At 43.5% G+C, this 16,125-nt stretch overlaps 1 protein-coding gene and 1 long non-coding RNA gene across 4 annotated transcripts in view; one reads left to right on the top strand and one right to left on the bottom strand.

The window, feature by feature from the left end:
* Positions 1 to 4,014, bottom strand: part of KLHL29 (kelch like family member 29) — a 403,358-nt gene extending 399,344 nt beyond the window's left edge. For 2 of the 3 annotated variants that reach the window (XM_090136444.1, XM_090136441.1), the window contains exon 1: positions 3,663 to 4,014. The gene's annotated coding sequence lies outside the window, so the exon portion shown is untranslated. The remainder of the gene's footprint in view (positions 1 to 3,662) is intronic. The other variant, XM_031595907.2, reaches the window with a different exon arrangement.
* An 8,471-nt stretch (positions 4,015 to 12,485) lies between these two features.
* Positions 12,486 to 14,859, top strand: LOC149919238 (uncharacterized). Its single transcript, XR_016464555.1, has 3 exons — positions 12,486 to 12,638; positions 14,070 to 14,201; positions 14,729 to 14,859. It is a non-coding gene; the product is annotated as an uncharacterized LOC149919238 (long non-coding RNA).
* Positions 14,860 to 16,125: the final 1,266 nt, after the last annotated feature.

The raw sequence follows: 16,125 nt of genomic DNA, 5'->3' as shown, positions 1-16,125 counted from the left end.
AAACAATTTGCCAAGCCATGCTGAGATTTTAGCCAGCTGAAAGCCTTGATTATGGCACAAAGAATTAATGATCTGAAAACAATGCAGACCTCTGTGGTACATTATGAAGCTGATGTTCTGCAAAGAGGAGCTTCGGGATCAGAGCTTCGGGTTCCTTGGCCCCCTGGCTCTGCAGCCCGCAGCAGTAAATCCAGGTGGATCAGTGCAAGTTAACAGGCAGGGCACTGCGAGTGCCTTTGTAACATATTCAATATGATGTTAACAAGGGATGCTAAAAAAAAAAAAAAAAAAAAAAAAAGATTAAAGATTAACACATGACAAAATAACTCGAAAACCTTAAAAAAAAAATACAATGAAAACCTAAAAACTGATCTTATGATTAAAAAAAAAAATCCCACAATAGGGATGCAATGGATAGAGCAGAGGTTAAACAAGGCAGGGCAGATGGGAACCTCTCTCTACATCTCCGTATCCAGGGTCAGTTCTCCCACAAAGCCACGTGCAAACTTCCACCACGATACAGAGGTTCTACGTGCAGAAGAAGGGAAGGAAAAAAAAGGATATACAAAAATATAGGTATATTTTTCCGTGCTTCAAAAGAACTGGCTCCATTGGTTTTCAAAGTAAATTAAAAACCTCAGGCAAGCAAGAAGGCACAGACAAGAACTGCAGATGAGCACAGAGGTGCAGCAGTGGGATGGGTGCCAATGCCTGAGAATAGTTACGGGCCCGGACCGGGTCACGGTTCGAGGAGCGCTGAACTGGAACGGCTCCAATGGGAACGATGGGCTGAGAGCAGGGAGAGGAGCAGTGCTGGCAGTGAGCGAGGTGAGCACAGCAAGCCTGGGGTAATGAATCCTCCTCACAAGCAGGCATTAGGAGTGATAGCACCAGGTATGGCTCACAGCAAACCCCCAGAATCTTATCTCTTTGCTGGCCAACTTACTACCGGCGTGTACTTTCATTTAGAAGATTTCCAGTCCCCTCGCACGCTACATACTTTTTATTATTGTTTGAGGATTAAGAGCAGTAACCCTGACAGAACATGAACCCAGAAGAAGGATAAAGCAGAAGAGGCGGCTACTTTCGTATTTCAAGATTTCTGCCTCTAAAAAAGAGCAGATGAACAAGAAAGGCTCCGCTCTTGCACACAGCCACTTTTTGTTTCAGCGAGACTTTGACAAAACCTAATTCGCTCGGCTGTGTATCTCGTCTATCGGGTACCTGAAGTATGACCATCACTCATTAGAAATGTAATTAAAAAAGTGACAAAACTGGATTTCCCCCTCCCCAGCATGCAGATGAAAACCAGTAACCCTGCCTCTATTTGTAACCATGACAACTATAGAATATTTTATTTCAGTAATATAATTCACACCGAACATTTGCTCATAGGTTTTGTTGTTAAGGGAAAGGTTGACACACTGTGCACACATTTCATAAGCTGCCAGAGACAACAAATACAGAGAAGTCGGGCAGTGCTCAGGATGGAGAACCCTGGATGCGTTGCAGCACTCGTTTCAGACTCTCTGCAGGAAGCTAAACGAGCACAAACAAAAATTCATCCAAATTAAGCATTAATGACCACTTACTTGCAAGACAACTCGGTATAACCGGATGTTGCTTGACTTTCATGTAAACAACAACGATGCTACCATGTTTTAGAAGAGGCAATAACTCAAAATCCTGAACTGTAATTTTTAATTAAAATATAGCACGCGTTATTCGCTTTCTATTAGGAAATACCGACACAGATGTTATGGGAAGAGATATCTATGTGAAATGAGGCAATGAAAGATGCAGCTTACAGACGCTGGCTGAGTCTTATCCTGGATGGGTCACTAAATTATTTGCATAGCTCCCATATTTCGTCTTAAATCAAAGACAGCTTCCATAAATACACACAATGAAGACAAGTTATAGGAACAAAAAAAACCCTGTATGTTATTCAGAGATGATTAAACAACCTACTGAGCAGAACTAAAGTTTGACACAGATAAATGCCGGCGTAAAATATGGTTAGACTTTGTTTCTCCTTCAAAAAAAAAAAAAAAAAAAGAAGAACTCAAACCCATTAGCAGTTTAAATCAGAATATAACAATAACAGAAGGCACTGTTGCTTTGTTTTGGAGGAAAAGAAATCTGAAGGAATAAAGCTTGCAGGAACACTATGCCTTCCCTCACTCGGATCATAACAGCTACCAGGGAGGATTTAAAGTTTCAGCAGACTGCTAATTATTAGAGACAGTCTTATTATTATCTGCAGTCACCTTAAAGCTGCAGGAGTTTGATTTTTAACTATCACACAGAACTGACCTCGGAAGGATACCCCGATAGATGTGTAAATCACTGCAAGATGCACACATGCCCTGCACACACACTGCCTCTGTTGTGGTACGGAAATAGATGGGAAAGAAAGTTTTCCCATTTATTAGAAACCCGCTATATGCAATAATCCATTAGAACAGATAAGGAGCCTGCAGCAAGCAGGCACGCTGTTTTGCCTCATTGATGGAAAAGTGATCAAATCCCCTTTAGTGCAGTTCCCAGAATGCTACCTTTTGCTAAACAATTTTCACATGTAACAAACAAAAGGTGAGGCGCCAACTCCAGCACCAGGGGAGCACAAATCTGGAGGGTGTTGGTGGGGAGATCAATCTTTGTCATTTTAGGAGTATATCCAGCTTTGTGAGTGAAGCATAGAGGGGAAAAGAGAAAATCCCAGCCTGGGAGCAGTCCCTGTTTATGAAACGTATGAAAAGCAACACCCTCCAGCCCCACTGCTCCCTTCCTTTAGACCTTTCTCAGCCCTCTTGGGGAGGTGAAGGGACCTGAACCCACACAGCCTGGCACAGCCACTCCACGTCAAATAACGAACCCCTGTGAAGGTACCCAAGGGGATGCAGCTCTGCGGATCAGAGCCAGGCAGCACTTGGGCTCAGCCACAAGTTATATAAAAAAAAAAAACAAACCACCCAACCAAACAAAAAAATTAGGAAAAATAAATAAATAAACGAACTGCATCAATGGAAAACCCAGCAGCATCCAAACAAACCCTCACACCGGCGAGGAACGGCAAAGCACCGAGTGGCAGAAACGTGGAAGAAGCGCTTTTTTAAGGTATCTATTACAGCAGGATTTCGGCGAGAAGTTCCTGCTACAAATCACGCGTAGGGATGGGGAGAGGGAGGAGGTGAGGGAGGGGGGGAATGGAAATAGATCCAGGCTCAGCGAGACGCGGTTGGGGACGGGATTGGGGACGGCCGGTGCCCCGGGGCCGCGCCGATCCGAAAGCGGCGGAGCTCGGGGTGACCCCCGGGAGAGGGAAAGGCGCGGACGGGCGGCCCCGGAGGTGGGGGGCGGCAGGGGCAGGGCGGCCACGGCTCGGCGAGAAGCCAGAAGTTGTGGGTGAGCGGCTGGGCTTGCGGCGAGGAGCCCCTTTTTAATTAAAAAAAAAAAAAAAAAAAACAGAAATCGGGAGGGGGAAAAAAAAATAATCATATTAATAATTGGAAAATAAAAGGACGGCAATCACGATCCTAACGCTGACAGCCCCGCACGGCACCCCCCAGGCGGCAGGAGGCACGCAGGAAGTTTTTAATGCGGGCAGCGAGCGCAGGCGCAGGGCAGCCCGGCGCTGCGAGGAGCTCCGCGCCGCTTACCTCCCTCCGCGGGGCGCGGGCGGCCCTGGGCCGGCAGCGCGGGGCCTCAGGCGGCGGGGGGATGCGCGGAGGCGGCGGGCGGAGGTTTGCGCATCGCAGCCTCCGCGCCGCTAACGCAGAGCCCCGCGCGGCTGCGGGCGGCGGGAGCCGCGCTGGAGGCCGGGCAGAGAGGCGCGGCGCGGCGGAGGCGGCGGCTGCTGCTGCTGGCTGTGGTAGTGGTGCTGCTGCTGCGAAGCCGCGACCATGCTCCCGTCTGGCCGCCTTCCCCTCACCTACTGCCCGCTTTAGCCGGGGAGGGAGGCGGCCTGGACGCCGGGGCGAGGGGCGGGCCGGGCCAATCGTGGCGGCGGCGGGAGGCGGTGGAGCCCGGCCCGGCTCCGCCTCCCCCCGGCCTCCCTGCCTCGCTCCTGCCTCCCCCGCGGGAGGCTGCCCCGGCCCCAGCGCCGCCGCCGCCGCCTCCTCCTCTTCCCCATCCCCATCCCCTGCCCCGACCCCGCGGGGCTGTGGGTGCGGATCCCGGCGCCTCCATCCTCCCTCCTTCCATCCGTCCGTCCGTCCGTCCCCGGCGAGGACGTTCATGCGGGAGAGCGTATTTCCTAAAAGGTCATCAGTCTCCTATAGCTGTCTTCAAAAAGTAGCGTGTAGTTGAAAAGAAATATTACCCCCGCTTTATTAAATCATCGCTCTCCGGGGGCGTGATCCAAAGCCTCTTGAAGTCCACGGGAGCCTTTGAATAGGTCGGTGCGATTCTCTCCCGACAGCGCTTTTTCTTTTCTTCCCCCTTCTTGTTTTAAATATCCGTCGCGCTTGGAGTCACTACAGATTTTACGGGTGGAAATCTGCATCTGGCTCTATTCTGCGTAATCTTGTATCTGGGTGCGCTGCTTTGTAGTGATCGCTCTGATGTGCACACAATCTGCATATGCTGTGGGTTTAAACACAGAACACTTTGTCTTGGAGATTTCCTGTAAGCATATTTAAAAAAAAAAAAAAAAAAAAAAAAAAAAAAGCTCAATCGAATTCTTTTCTCCTTATTTTTCCCGTTGGAAAAAAAAAAAAAAAAAACAACATCATAGGGACCTATAGGCTGGAATGTGTTGAGAGTGAGTCGGCTGTGCCAAATGATGGCTGAGCAATGTGAGGGAAGGGACGGGAGCGCACAACCCGTTGTGGTGGGTAAAGAGGGATTTGATGGAGAAGGGGCATGCAGAGAAAGTAGGGTGCAGCTACAGGAGGGCAGCTTCATTTCTTCTCTCCCCAACCCCACAAACCAATGACAGTATGTCATTGCAGGGGCCCGAAACGTTTCTAAAACCATCATCATTAGGAGTAGAATGCTTTTAGCAGAACATGGCCTCGCTTTGAAGCTGGGAGGCTCTGTACCTTTTTGTCCTTAATCCACCGTATATTAACATTGAAACTTCCAGTCCTGTAGATCACGGCGGAGTGTGAGGGTCACAAGTTCAGAACGGTTGAAATCTGAATTATTTAGCAAGCACACACACGACACGCTCTTCTGACGTCTATTTTTTTCCCCCCCCCCTTAGTTTTCCTCCTTCCCAACAAGGGAGTGTGTTATTTGCCCTGGCCCTCCGCTATTTGCCCAGCAAGCCCAGCTGACCCAGGGTCCAAGCAGGAGAAGTCTCAGTGGGTCTGCTGACCTACCCATCAGCATGTTGCTCTCCCGGTGGCATTTGGATGTTCTGGCAGCAAACGCTCTGAGACCGGAGAGAGCAGAAAGCAGAGATTCTTTGGAATCCTTAATTAGACACAGTGATTTTGGAGGGCTGGTTCCTCCAGTGCCTCGTACTCTTTTTGGTGACCTTGGGGTTAAGGATACCAACCGGCCCTGTTTATTTTTAATAAAATCTTACAGTTATATGAGACAGTTCTGGGTTTTATTTATTTTTAGCATAAGTGCTTCCATCTTATCTGCCTTGCAGGTTTATAGTAAGGATTTAGCTAATATTTGGACAGCACTTTTGAGCCATGAAGTTCTATAGGTCTATTATACTGACCATTTTCCAGGCTTGTCATTTTAGGAGTGTGCTTTCGTAGCCTTTCACTTCAGGAAGATAGAGCTCACAACTTGACCTCAGTTTCCCCCTCAAATTTTATTAAATGCCTCATTTACAAATGCTGACATTGGGTCAGATTCTGATTTTGCTTCTAGGTATAAACTTCAACAAATTTCCTCATCCTCAGTGGCTTTATTCCTGATCTCAACCAATTTAACTCAGAATTCGAGCCACAATTGTCATGAAGAATAAGCATATAATTACATTAAATACAGTATTCTACATTCATTTTCTTGACTCAATTTTCTTATTTTAGCAAATTCATTAATTTCAGAAGAAAGTGCTTCATTTTATTCTTTTTTTTTTTTTTTTTTTAATTGTTATTTCATTCTTTTTCTGTATTAGGGGCTCTGCAGAGAAGGGTGGGTGGAAGCAGTGTACCCCATTGATGGTTCATCACAGGGACATGATGGAATCCCATGTGCAAGAAGCTGTTTAAAATGAGGCTGATAGCTGGGGGGGGAAAAGTCCCCCTGAGCTCCACATTGCTGAAAAAGATGAAATGATGAAATGAAAATTAGATTTACAGGAAAAAAAAAAAAACAAAAAAACACAACCGACCAACCTGCACAAAATAATCCACAAATGCTCTGTGGTATTGGTTTTACTTAGGTGGGCATTTTATTTTATTTTATTTTATTTTATTTTATTTTATTTTATTTTATTTTATTTTATTTTATTTTATTTTATTTTATTTTCCTTAATAGAATGAGATACAGAGTTGTACTTGACAGTCTGAGGATTGTTTGTGAGAATCCTGATTTTGGATTAGGCAGGTGATAGCCTGCAAGACTTGGGCGGCTGGTTAAGCTTCCTCCCCTGAAAGAACAGATTTCCTCTTCTAGCAATAGATCATGACGTTACGAGGCATGTATTAGAATGAAATAATACAACCTCCCCCGACTTTGCTGATTGTATCAAAACTAATGGCATCTTGAATTGTCAGAGCATCAAGTCCATCTTCTGATAAAATATTAGGAGACACACAGATCTATTCATCTTATTGGAGATTTCATTTTAGTCTGCAAAATATTGGATGGCAATGCTATTAGATTAGCTGTGGGCACATTGCAGGAACCGACGTGGTAATCGGGCACTAGGATTTCACAAAGGGGTTCCCATAAACCTTTCCCACTTGCTTTATGGTAAACCTTGTCTGGATGTGCTTCAGGGAATGAAATTCTTGCTTATTTTAAGGGCTTTAAGATACAGTTCGTTATATTCTTACTAAAAATGTCTTGCTTTTTGATTCAGGTTCAGCCATTTCAAAGATAATTAAAATTCATCTCCAAAATTGTTTTATAAGATTTTCTTAAGCCGTATCCAAAGATGAGTATCTGCTATCCAAACTTCAGCCACGAGATCTGACTCCTGCTTTCAGCTAATGAAGATCTCTTTAATTACAGGTTTACAGCTTGAATGGGAATGCCGATGGTTTAATCTGCTGCTGCCTGAAATGCTGGTAACACGTATTTAGTACATTTCCAGGGAAGAGTTTGAGGGTTCTGAGAAAGGAAATGGAGATCAGGAAGATATTTTTATTTTACTTTTCCCATCGTGTATTTTTGTTTCTTTGCAGTGTAAGGACTATTAGCTGGTACTTCTAACATTCATCCATACACATCCGTTACAATTAGCCCTAACATTAAGCAGAAAAGTAATTCCCCAAAGAAAACAGGAAGTGACATTTAAAGCAATTTTTAGGTGTACAGCTTGACTTAATTGCCAAAATATAAAGCTAAGACTGCAAAAACTGCTAAGAACTGCTAACCTGTGGAATTCAGTGAGAAACATCACTGACTTCTGTGGATGCACCGTGTTTAATGAAACAATTCCTTCTCTTCTCTCTTCTGCTGAGTAACCCAAGAGGCGCTGGGGTGGAGCTGGGCCTCGTTGGGAAGGTTTTGTTGACTGCCCTTATCCTAACCTACACACAACTCCACATCCTCTGTGGGGCAGCAGTCACGGCAGACAACTCTTGCTTTGAATTAGCCAGTTTTCAGAAATGATTTCCTTCTCTTTGGGCACTGTTCACAGCCCCAATTTTGGATTCTTAACTCCTCTGACTGAGGCAAAATCGAGGAAAGGATGTGATCCTCTCATGAATATTGGACCATTCTTTTCAGATTTTTCACACAAAATATTTTCTTAAGTGTACCTGATTTCTCAGACATTCCACTTTTTAACCACAAACTATTTTCAGACACACGCTCAGAACTGATGAAATACAGATCTGTGTGGTTTTAGGTGTGTGAGCTGAAACTTCTTTGTCCCTGACTTTGCCAAGGGAGTGAGAAGAGTCTGGTCCTGTAAGAGCAAGCAGTATATTGAGTTGATTTCTCTTAGACATGACAGAACCATTTGCTAAAACTTCCCCCAGAAGACTAAAGTGGGTTCTGCTAGAGCTATGATTTTGATTTCTGGTGGGCAGTAATAAAAGTTAAATCTATTTTACTATATTGGCAGAGTCTAGAGCTCTGTCTTGAATTATGTGAAAATCTCTATTGGTTGAGGGTAGCGGAGAAGTCAGGCTTTTGTTGGGACTTTTTGAAAGCTTATGAAGATTCTGTTTAACAACTTTATTTCCAAGTCACCTCTGGTCCCACTCAATCCCACAGAGAGGCATTTTCATTGCTGCTGAGCAGTTTCTTGAGTTTTGTTGAAATAACTCTTCTGTGCTGGTTTATGAGCTGGGGCTGGAGGAGGAATTGGACTTTCAGGGTGATTTTGGAGTGAGTTGGGTTTGATTTGCTTGTCTAAAATGGTAAAAATATGTTCCCACCTATTCCTCGTAATTATATGGAGAAAACTAAAGCGCATGTCATTTTGAACTGAATGTCTGTATTAAATTAGTTTGACTCCTATTTTCTGCCATCTGTGGCATAACTAGAACAGAGAACGAGAACAAAAAAATATAAATGACTCAGCCGCATTTCCTTTAGGAGACACATCATGCCCCCCATTCTTGTCAAATAATTAATTTCAGTGTTGTGACACGCTGGGCATGGAGAAGAGATGCTGCCGTTCTGTCATTTAATAGAGGGATGCAAGTTTGGGCTGTAATAGTTTGATTAATCAGCCACGCATTGTTTTTCTGTATATTTAGATGGGCTCAGAACAATCTGAGCACAATGCTGAGATGTAATTCAACTTAATTAAATATGAGTTTTCCTGTAAATGTTAAGTACCTCATGAGACAGGCTGTGGAAAGAACCAGAACTAGGCTCATAGGACGGAAATGAGGAGAAGTGGGGGCCACTAAGGGCTTCCAGGAGATGAAATTGCCACCTGGGCTATTTGCCACTGACTCTGTCAGGGACCATATACAGGCTGTGGAGCAAGATGGAGACAACACTACATCCTTTTGCTTTTCTGCTACCCAGATGAGCAGTGCAGGTCCCCTCAGATGCATAGAAACCTTGACAGAGGGAGGTCGATGATACCTAGAGCTTAACTGGGATGGTTCTGAGATGGAGCATGCACACATGCCTTGGAACCTGGATGCATTTTGAGGGCTCACATACCCATGGATACCTATCTTTGAAGAGCTGATTTACTCCAAAGCTTATCTGTGTGGTAAGTGTAAGACAAACTCTGTCCTTTTAGTATCTGATGAGTGTCAGGGAGCTCATCATCACAACGCCCTGCTCCAACGGTAACAAACTTTCTTCTATCTAGTTGATGCCTGGCAAAAGTCAGGTTGAACAAGGTGGTGGTACTCCCATTTTTTGTTTTGGTTCATGTTTTGCACTAAAACTCTTTTTTTTTTTTTTTAATGGATTCGTCTAGGAATCAGGTTTTGTCTAAAGGCCAAATGTTCTTATCACTGATTGAGGAAATGATACAGAATCAGGTTTACACATCGCACAGGTTAATGGTGAACAAATGGAAGAGTAATGGAGGAAGGGGCAAGTTATTTTTGCTGAGTGACCTGAATTGCTTAATGAAGAGGTCAAGATAATAAAAGTAAAAAGATGGAATATTAGCTAGGTGCAAGGCAAGGTAATAAAGAGAAGAGGCTACACAGAGCAGGAGGCTCTCTGGAAAACAAGGACTTTGAGAGAGATTTAGGGTTCTTTTTGGATAATGAAATCTCACTGTAGCTCTGTAGCTAAAAGGCCAATGAAATCCTGAGATGTAAAAAAGAGTAAAGCAAGGAGATAAGAGGATTTGATCCTGCCTGTGTGTATGACAGAGGTAACACCACTGTTAGCAACTGTGTCCAGTTCTGGCATTCTCAGTTCAAAAGCTGTGTGGAAGTACGAAGGTAAGTTCAAAGGAAAGGTATGAAAAAGGATTCAGAAAACAAGCATGACAACATGAGGCATAAGCAGCTCAACTTATCTAGCTCATCAGGGAAGAAGCTGAGAAGTGCCTTGGTCACTGCAGGTCTGTGGCCACCCATGGGAAAGGTACCCAAGAGTGAGCAGCAAGTTTATCTTCCTGACAAGGGCATTATGGGATGCAGTGGCTGTGAGTTTTAAGTTAGACAAATCCACCCTCTAAGGAATACAAAGAGCCCTAAATAATAAAACAGTTTCTCCTGTGAATAGGTGAGGATGTTTAAGAGGAAGTTAAATATGTGTTCTGAAATGCGTGCTTTCATCTGTTTTGTGGAAAAATCTGTGCATACCTTTATGTGCATGTATGAGTGGGAGCTTTGTGAGATGGGTGGTGGTTCCCATCTCTCCATCTGAGAACCTGCTGTCCCTCCGAGGCTCCGTCAACCAGCGTGGCTACTGCTGCTCTCAACACCTCCCAACATCCTCCCTAATGCTTGTGCTTTCAAAGGAGAATAATTATTATCAAATAATCTTCAGACAGGTCCTGCAGTCTGTCAGGAAGGATTTATTTTTTCTCTCGGATGAAATTGGCCACATGTATCTCAGTTATTTGGGTGTTATTTCATTTTTTGTACATTCCCTCGGAGCGCTGGAGATGAACGGATGGCTGGAGATGAGTCCTTGGATGGCTGTTTGCCAGCGTTCTGCTCTGGTGCAACTCACCCCTCCCAACTATGGGTACTATATTTTGCTTTCCTGCCTCTAGTTGAACTATTTCCACTCACTGAATTGCTTGGGACTTCTACCTTGTGCCAGATTGGCAGGAATCTTGAAGGTTATAGAGCTTCCCCAGTACATACTGGCAACATCTGAATGTTTCTCATTTATTCCATTTGATTTTCTTCAGAGGACATTGCTGAAAGGTTCATTTCCCCATATACACAAATCTACTCTTCTGAGGACTTAACTGCTGCTATTGCATGTGGGGTTTTTAAAATAGGGATAAAACATGTTGCTTTGAGATATATAGATCAGACTCTTAGTTCTGTTTTTAAATTCTGTGAAACTTGCTATAAATGGTTTGTGTAGTCAATAAGGATATGATTAACAATATTGTGATGAATATTCTGAACAAAATTGTGGCATTTAGAAATGCATAGGCTTTTGTATCCAAAAAGAGTGTTGCAAGAATCTATCTGCCTCTTTCACTGAGCAGTATAGAATTTCCCCTGGTAATTCCTGCGTGGAAAATAAATCTTACGGATGAGCTAATGAGAACATTTACAAACAAAAAATTGCAAACACGCAAATCTTGATTCATCTGTAATATTTCCTAGAGAATGTAATACATTCTTTTCTTGGTTATTTGAAGTAATCATTATCCAGGCTGATTTTCATAATGTTCTCTAGGACTAAGCAAAGCCCCGTGAGCATCAACTAAAATCCTAGCGCTGGGCAAGCTGTTTGAGGGCTTGGTTATGAATAACCCCATTCAGATTTAACCTTTGTGCAGCCACTGGGGTTAGTAAGCTGAGGTATGCACACAGCTCCACACGTGTAAATAGTGAGAAATGTTCCAGGGAAGGAGAATTCCTCAGTATTTAGGACAGAAATACATTAGCAAAAGGAGTGTTTTCCTGCCTGTCCCTTTTGAAGCTTTGTTTCACGGTAGCCAGAGGGAGAAAAAACACATTATATGAGTAAATTGGCTGGAGAATGTAACCAGGGCCCCAGTAAACACTAAGAATGAAAACCAATACGAATGTGTATTCAAGCAAGTATGCACAAAGACGGTGTTTTCTGCGAGCGTTTTCTTGGATGAAAATGGTGTCCTGGAGCTGTAAATAACTGAGAAGATGTGGGGGTTTGGCTGAACTGCCTTACACTTCGATTTTCAGTGAGGTTCCCTGATTTCCCCCATATGAACCCCTTCTCCTCTGCCCCACCTTCACTGATGTGGCTGCATTCGGTACTTAGCTCTCTGAATAATTCAGCTGCAATCTGAGATCCCTGATGACCAACACCAATTTTCAAATGATCAGTCGCAGACTGTATGATTTTAGAATGATAGAGATGGGATATTTTAAATTCTCTTCTGTCAAGCTATGATTAGGACATTAATTTGGGCCATATTAGTACATCTCCCCTGTGCTAATGGGAGGATAGACCCCCTTTCATGTTTAATCTAAAGAGGGATTAATGACTTGCGAGGTTGTCTCACATAGGGAAGTCTGCCACCAAAATAAATGATGAGCTCAGTGAGAGAAAATGTTTAGGCTGCACTCTCTAAAAGTGGATTCCTTCCGTGCCAAAGGCAATGAAAGCCCTTAGGTGGTGGCTGTATAGATTTTTTCTCATCACGGGCAAAAATATGAGGGTTTTTTTTTATTTTATTATTATTTGTTAGCCCAAGGCTTCCTTCTTGAAGTTGCTGCTGATTGTTGATGTTGATTTCACATTTCATAAACAGCCAAGTCATGTTCAAGAAGCAGAAGCCTGACCTCAGAGATGACATCGCCACTGGAGGAGGAGGAGAACGGCAGGATCACCCCTGGCTGGCGATGAAAGGAAAGGGCACCTTTCCTTGGAGTTTGCCAGCAACTTCTACTTGATGTGTGAGTTTAGTACTCCTGTGTAAGAAGAAGAGTAAAGTGCCTTTGAATAGGAACAGACTAGAAAAGTTGCCTAATACGCTTTTTCTTACTCTATTACTTTTAACCTGCTACTGCAAAATTCCTCCCACCTGTAACAAGTAATTTCATTTGGAAAGGCAAATAGAGGCTCATTAGCTGATGTGCTGCTACATACCAAGTGAGCAGGTTTTATGCCTAGGGAAAAACGCTTCCAACCATTTTAAAATGAAACAGTGCAGTGCAGTAGATCCCACAGCTTTTTCTGAGAGGATGAGGTGGATACCCTCTTTCCACTGCTTTAGTGCTAGTTTTCTTCATCCAAACACCCTTTGTATTTGATTACTGGAGAAGCTGATGTACTCGAGCTGGCCAGATTACACATAAATAAGTTCAGCATGTGAGAGTTCCCAAAAACTAATCATACCTGTTGTGTTCTCCATTATATTCATTGCGTATTGTGGCTGGACAGGGTCACCGAGTCTTGGAGTTCTCTATCATGCTCCCTAAAGAAGAGGCTGTACTATTCCTGAAAAATACATTTCTTTGTATTTTGTGCTGTGCTTAGGTACTATGGGAGATGTTAACTTTCCTTCTTTCTCTAAAAGACGGTTTGTTATTAGTCTCGCTGTTTCAGAGAGATTTTTTTATATAGAACTGTCTTTTTGTGTTTGTAATAATACATGATTTTCTACAAGGACTGTGGCTTTTATATTGCTTAATGATTTTCAGAAATCACTTGTGAATGCCTGCCTTAATTTCAAGCACTGTGTGCATGTAAAACCAAGGCAGAGAGCCCTCCATTTCAATTGGTAACCATGGTTGGGGCTTTTAGCATCTTACAGCCTCAGGCCTGTGTTTATTATAACAAAAAGTTTTCAGTGCTCAAATGATAGATTTGGAAGGAATTCAGAGGCTTAGAAATCATACCTGTGTCTTTTAGAAGTTGCCTTTAATCTAAGTTTTGATTTAGTAACACATAAGTTGTTCAAGTTACTATATCTGTTCAGTCTGGGGAAAAGAAGAGTGAGAGGGATCTGATAAATATAAATATCTAAAGGGAGGTGGGAGGCAAACAAGTGAGGCCAGGCTCTCCTTAGTGGAGAGGAGACTCAGCACTGCTGATATAACAAGGAGTAACGACTTAGAAGATTGACATAGGAAGATCCATAGTAAGATGTGGAAGAACTTCTTTATGGTAAGGGTGATGGAGCACTGGAACAGGTTGCAATGTCTCCTTTGATGGAGATATTCAAGACCCATCTGGATGCCAATCTGTGCAACCTATTGTAGGGTATCTACTTTAGCAGGGGGTGTTGGACTTGATGATCCATTCCAAGCCCTGCGATTCTGTGATTCTGTGATTAGCTGAAATAACTGCAGTTTCCATTTCCAGCAGTTTTATGGTTATTCCAGGACCATGTCAGCACAGCAGATTTATGATTTGTGAACCAAGTACGAGCCCGGATCACATCTGTCACTCAGTGCTGTTTGGAATACATTTTCTCCCAGTTGGAAAAACGAATTGTGGAGTGACTCTACTCACAGGTGCTGTCCCTTTGGCTTAAATGGCGAGTTTTGTATGGGAGCAGGTGTTAGCTGGCTGGAGCCCAAAGAGGAGCCTCTGGGAAATCTGTATTTCATATAGTAACAGGGCTGTAGATTTGCAGACCCTCACTCAGCATTAAGAAATAACCATAATAACCTCTCCTATTCCTGGAAACTGTGTTTGGCTGCTCTGTCAAGCCTCGTGATTGGCAGTGCTTCCAGGCATCTGACAGCATCACCTCTGCACTGAGGGTCAACACAGGCAAGCAGCAGGTGCCAACTTCAAAACAGCCCGAGAGAGTTGTGCAATTTGTACTGTGCAGCTCCCTTCTATGGGACACTCAGAAAACAGAGTGCTCTGAATGCCAAGAGTTCAGAAAGGGCTTGGATGAATTCCTGAAGGAAAAATATCCCCAGGGACACTGGTAGTGGCATGAGAAATCCCTTTGCTGTGATAAGCTGGGATGAGGAAACCTCTGCTAGCAAGATTTCACCCCATAATCTCCCCATTTTATGATTTTCCCTAGATATCCTCCATGGACCCATTACAGGAAGGATGCAGGGCTCAATGGTCCTTTGGTTTCAACTGAATTGCATGCAATGCTGTGCTAGCTGGATTCTGTTGGGGAAAATGTGACTGCACGTCCTCTTCACCAGCACCTCCCAAGGACAGGTAGGAGATGAAGCAGATCTGTGCTGAAGATGTGTGGAACTCAGGCCCTGCAGAAGGAGCTTTCAAGGAGCCTGGAGCTGGCTGTGTTACCTGCAGCAATGCTTGACAGAAAAAAAAAGTTTTCTAGAGCTAACTTTTTTTTCAGGGTGAGGACTACCATCACCCCTAAACACATCTTAATAATTCATAGGATCATAGGATTGCTTGAGTTGGAAGGACTCAATTCCTAAAGGAGATTTAGTCCAGCTCTCTGCAATGAACAGGGACACCCAGCTCCATCAGGTCAGCTCAGAGCCCTGTTCAGCCTGACCTTGGGTGTCTACAGGGACAGAGCACCCATCACCTCTCTGGGCAACCTATACCAGTGCCTCACCACCTGTATTGTAAAAAACTTCTTCCTTAAATCCAATCTAAATCTCCTCTCTTTTATTATGAAACCATTTCCCCCCATTCGATCACAGAGGATCCTGCTGAAGCATCTTTTGGTAGGAAAGCTGGCCCCCAGAAAAGAGCCATTGAAACGATCTTCCAGATCACCTCTTGTTCCACCTTGTGGAAGAACTTTTCTACAGGTTTTGAAGTTTAAGAAACTGAGGTAGAATTCCTCCTATAGAACTCTGTCAAACTTTCTTCCAGAAAAATCATCAGGGCACACATTGAGTCTTCTCCTTGCTTTGAGGTTAATCCTTCACTGTGCTTTTTTTAACTGAATTTTTTTCCTGCAGTTTATTTCCCTTTCTGTAGGAAACTCAGCATATGAATAACATGCTGAAACTAATGTGTAAATGCAGCCAAGGACATGCTAGAATAACTGCTTTGAATGTGATTTGATCAGAGATATACAGTGATCTCAATTTAGAAGAACAACCTTAGCAAAGTTGGCGGGGAGAAAGAAATATATTCATCTGTTTTGATATTTATCCTATGTTAGAATCTTATTTCAATTCTTTTCTGCCCCCTCCTAAGCTTCCTCCCTTGCACTTTCATTGCACAGTTCCCAAATAATTCCTTCCACATTCAAAAACTATTCCAAAACTGGAAAGCCCAACTCACTACTGAACTGTGGACTCACAATTTGAGGCCAAATCTGCAGGTCTTAATGGAGATAAATTTCATACTGACCCTGGTCTCTTTGATGGCACATGGCAAATGTCACTTGAGTTAGTAACAGCAAAACAGAATAATGGGCTCCGTTCGGTATTTGGGTAAACCTATACCAATGAATTGGAGGAGATTTCTTCCTAATCCCAG

Source organism: Phasianus colchicus, chromosome 2 (genome assembly GCF_987193195.1).
Source record: "Phasianus colchicus chromosome 2, bPhaCol1.hap1.1, whole genome shotgun sequence".
NCBI lineage: Eukaryota > Metazoa > Chordata > Aves > Galliformes > Phasianidae > Phasianus > Phasianus colchicus.
Note: the sequence above shows the minus strand (reverse complement) of the source record. Positions and strands in the feature narration are given on the sequence as shown.